This window comes from Amblyomma americanum, chromosome 1 (genome assembly GCF_052857255.1).
Source record: "Amblyomma americanum isolate KBUSLIRL-KWMA chromosome 1, ASM5285725v1, whole genome shotgun sequence".
Classification (NCBI taxonomy): Eukaryota; Metazoa; Arthropoda; class Arachnida; order Ixodida; family Ixodidae; genus Amblyomma; species Amblyomma americanum.
The window spans coordinates 479,066,611-479,071,147 of record NC_135497.1 but is presented as its reverse complement, the minus strand read 5'-3'; positions in this window follow the sequence as shown (position 1 = coordinate 479,071,147).

Below are 4,537 nucleotides of genomic sequence, written 5' to 3'. Positions count from 1 at the left end.
AGCTCCCGCCATCTGCGATACACAATAAAGCTGTCTGTTAAGGCGCTGCAAGCTTTCTAGAAAAATAAAGCTATTTCTTAACGGTTTATGGGGGTTTAACGTCCCAAAGTGACTCAGGCTATGAGGAACGCGGTAGTGAAGGGCTCCGGAAATTTCGTCGACCTTGGGTTCTTTAACGTGCACGGACATCGCACAGTACACGGGCCTCTAGCATTTCGCCTCCATCGAAATTCGACCGCCGCGGCCGGGATCAAACCCGCGTCTTTTGGGTCAGGGGCCGAGCGCCATAACCGCTGCGCCACCGCAGCGGCCTGATATTTCTTAACGAGGTAATCAATCGATATTGGGCTACACCATTTTATCAGCGTTTTAAAACCCGAGAAAACAACAGTTCTACTTTGGCACTTCACCGCACTGCACATGTCTGAGCGGGAGGAGGAAACCTCCGGCAAAAACTCAAAACATGACAAGCGCAAGCTTAAAACACCGCTAAAATCAGCACGAGACGCGGTTTTACTTGGCACGACCAGTTTCCCTCCCGAGGTATAGTTTTACGGGCGAAACAAGAGGCCGTATATGTATATACGAGTCGAAGACAATGTGAGGGCCGCGGATGGGGCTTCACCGGCAATAATTTCCTATAGCTCTCCTTTTCAAAGTGGACTCCCGAGCCGCTGTCCCCGCTTTTGCAATTCGAGCACTGCGCTCGGCACTCGCAGATATTGCGTCGCACCTTTGCGAACAAAAATACTTTACCGCGACAGCATTAAACCCCCCCCCCCCCCCCCCCATTTCAGAAAAAAAAAATTGGTGGTGGTTTAGCTCTGGTTAAACCTGGAGTGACGCGATAGCTACAGCTGGCCGAGTGGAACTTGCTCAGTTGGATTGCGACGTTAAAAAAGTTTGGACGTTAAACCCCCATAGACCAAACCTAAACCTATATTTTACTTATTCTACTCCAAACACTGCATTTTTATCCCCTCAAACCCGAACTGTTCACTATCCCGTGATCTCTTAGCGATGCGTACAGAGACCTCTCCCTCTTGAGGCCTCAATCTAACTTCTGTAGTCAAGCTCGAAAGCGAAGTTCCCATCGTATACGCCACGACGCACGCTTCAGCCACGTGGCAACGACGTCTGTACCACAAAAAAAAAACTGGTCCCAAAACACAGACCCGGGCGCATGCGTGGAAACGAAAGAGACTAAATCGAAGGAGGATATATAGGGCCTAATCAGGAAACCAAGAAGACAAGGCACGAATTCGCGCCCGATATCATGATGGCTGCGCCATAAACAACCGATAACGTGAACAGCATGGTACCACAGTCGACGCTAAAAGCCGAACAAAACAAGGTCAACCACTGAAACATATGACAAGCGAAAACCATTACAACTCGAAGAAGAAAACGTTTGGAGGCCAAGGAGCTCATGGAACGTGACAGCAACACAAAAAACCAGCGTAGAAAAGCCAACAGGTTCCCCAAGAAAGAAGGAATGAACACCAAGCGGCTTGACGGATAACCGTGCCACATTTCCCTCTATATCCTCGTTAGACCCCACGTACATATATAATGCACATTTGTAATTTACGAAGTTCCTAAAAAAACCGCACCACTCTCGCAGCCTGAGTGCCATTGCATGGAATTCAGAGAGTATACTCACTATGCGCCCACGCAGTAAGCTTTTCAAGCGGGTGAAACAATAGGCGCGCTCTAAGCAGCCTCCCAAGATGGTTGATTTGTCTGAACCACATTTCTGCTCCCAGTGGCCAAACAGCTCCCAACTCTCTCGCACCAGAGGTCGTAAGGGAAGAACTGTTGGATCTACGGTTGCCAGATTTTGCGTACACATGCACGGGACCACCGAGGCTTGAGATATGCATTTGAGTTAATGCTGACAGGCGGAGCTTTTGCTCGGGTCTGACGAGGATACAGGCATTCGTCCTTGCCAAGAATTGCCTTTTCTCAAAGATGGGTGGAACTTCGCACACACGCTGCCAGAAACTATACTCTGCTGTGCTGAATGTTTTTATTCGGAGAAGTTTCAATCGTCTGCGTATAGTTATAGCTGGCAGGTGGTACCATAAATCTCGCCACGACCCCGTTTTCTATGTTCGCATAGCTTTCGCATGATGGCGATTTGAGAGAGAAGCTGTACATTCATTTTGTCTTGCGCAGGCCGGTTGGTTGCTCATTACTTCAATGTGACTTCAGACGGCGAAGGAGTCGCTCGAAATTTACGCTTCTGGTTTCCGCTCCGTTTTTCCACGTTAAGCATATCAATGCCGATGAGATTAGACCTTACGCGATATGACTTCCTGCTCAAAATTGGTCCCTTCCGAGTCTCCAAACTCGAAGTTTAAGCGTATCTCGTGTCTTGGCCTGAGTACGCTTTACTGACCTGAACGGCCCTGCTATATGAGCATCCTACACCCCTGCATCGCAGCTGGCTGCCCCTGAACTGAAAGCCGCAGCCAGAACAAAAAAAAAAAAACACGCACGCCTAATCCTTTCGTATACGATTAGTGCTCAGCACAAGAGATGGTTGACGAAACGAGCCAAGAAATTATGACTCAATACATAACGACTTTGGTGATGGTTATATCTGCGATGGTAATGGTGGAAACGTTTACGGTTGAACCATTACATGACGAGAAGTATGTACCATTGCATTTAGGACCCCACGCTTACTGACTCTGCGTAGTTCGCGTTCCTGGCATCATGATTATGTGCCTGCCTTCTGGTCGGGGAAACACGTGAAAGGTGGACGCAATCGCTTTTGCCCTGCACTGCGCTGTTGAACCCCGGATTAAAGGACGCGTTTAGTGAAGTCTGATTTATGGGGGTTTAACGTCCCAAAGCGGCTCAGGCTATGAGGCACGCCATAGTGAAGGGCTGCGAAAATTTCGACCATTTGAGGTTCGTTAACGTGCACTGACATCGCCCAGTACACGGACCACTAGAACTTCACCTCCATCGAAATGCGACCGCCGCGGCCGGGATCGAACCCGCCTCTCTCGGGTCAGCAGTCGAGCGCCGTAACCACTGAACCACCGCGGCGGTTGTTTCGTGACGTTGTCGACGGCGTTAACTCGATTGGGTTCGAGAGAAAAACCTCCCGGGGTGCGGAGTCGACGTCGAATTGTTTGTGCTTCATGACGTCGACGCTGAAGGCGCCAGCAAGGGCGACTGGTCAAGTCCGATCGAAGGGTCTGAACGAATTTCACGGCTGTTACCCCGAGGGGCATTTCTAGGCGTCTGGCGGCGTCCGGTTGCGACCGCGTATGCACCACCTGAGGCATGGGCTGCTTGCTACCCATGGCCTACGCTACCACTACCGACGTCGGCTACGCGAAGCCCGGGGGGACGAAGCTAACAAGAGCCAGCACTGCAAACACAGGGAGCCGGGTGCTCAGAGGCGTGCGTCCGTTAGAACCGCCGCCTCGTGACCGGCTGAACGTGTAAGGAGCCCAGCCCACGACACCAGCGGTTGCGGCCAGTCACGGTGACTCGAGGACAGCTCGGGGCATTGGGATTGTAGTGAGCACGGCTTACCCAGGTTCAGGCACGCACGAATAGGGACGCGCTTTTAAACCACTCCGTCGACCGATCGGGATCCGGTGTGCCACGTGGTTTTACGAGGAAGGAGAAATATACGGATACAGGCAAACCCTTAGCGGCACCATCGGCCAACATTAATTCGCCGCGGAGAAATTACGTCGCTATCGGTTAGCGCCAGCTACGGGAACCAAGGGCAGTGGGCAACAGATGGATAGTAAACATGGACACCGCTACGCGTCACAACTGCACTGCGTTCTCTCAACCTGAAGCACAGTCGAACCTCGTTGTAACGGAATGGATCATAACGAAATAATGGATCTAACGAAGGAATGATGAATACCCTTGGAAGCTCGGTCAATAACACGGGCTATGAGGAAGCTACGGCTATAACGAATCAAACGCTGGGCCCCTTCAACCTCCGTTTTAACGAGGTTCAACCGTAGTATTTAAATACACAACGCTGGAAGAGAAAGGAGACACGGAGTGACAAAGGTGCTGCAGCGCACTTAGATGCGCTTTTAACGCGTGAGACGAGTGGAGCCCGGAGAAAAGGCAGGGACCCGCTCACTTGGGTCCTCGCGTTTACACAAACATTGCACGCTACAGGTGACGCACGAAAATTTTCGGCGACTCTACAGGAAAGGACTGGTGCGCGTACTACACATTTATCACAACAGGTCGCAGGGCGGTGTCTGTGAGACGGTCCAGCGGAGAGCCGAACGCACGTTAATTGCCGCCGCCGCCACCAAACTGTTCCCACTCCTCCCCCCCCCCCCCCCCCAACTCCGTTTGTCCATCTCTGTCCGACGCCTGCCCGGCACACGCCCAGCGAAAGCGTATTGTGCAACGCCCAAAGTGGAAGACGAGAGGCTAGTGTGATCAACGAAGTGGCCGGGGCAATTACAACGCACAGGAGACGGAGGAAGTGCACGCGAAGACAGGCAACACATTAAAAAAAAGGAGGCAGGAGGGCTTC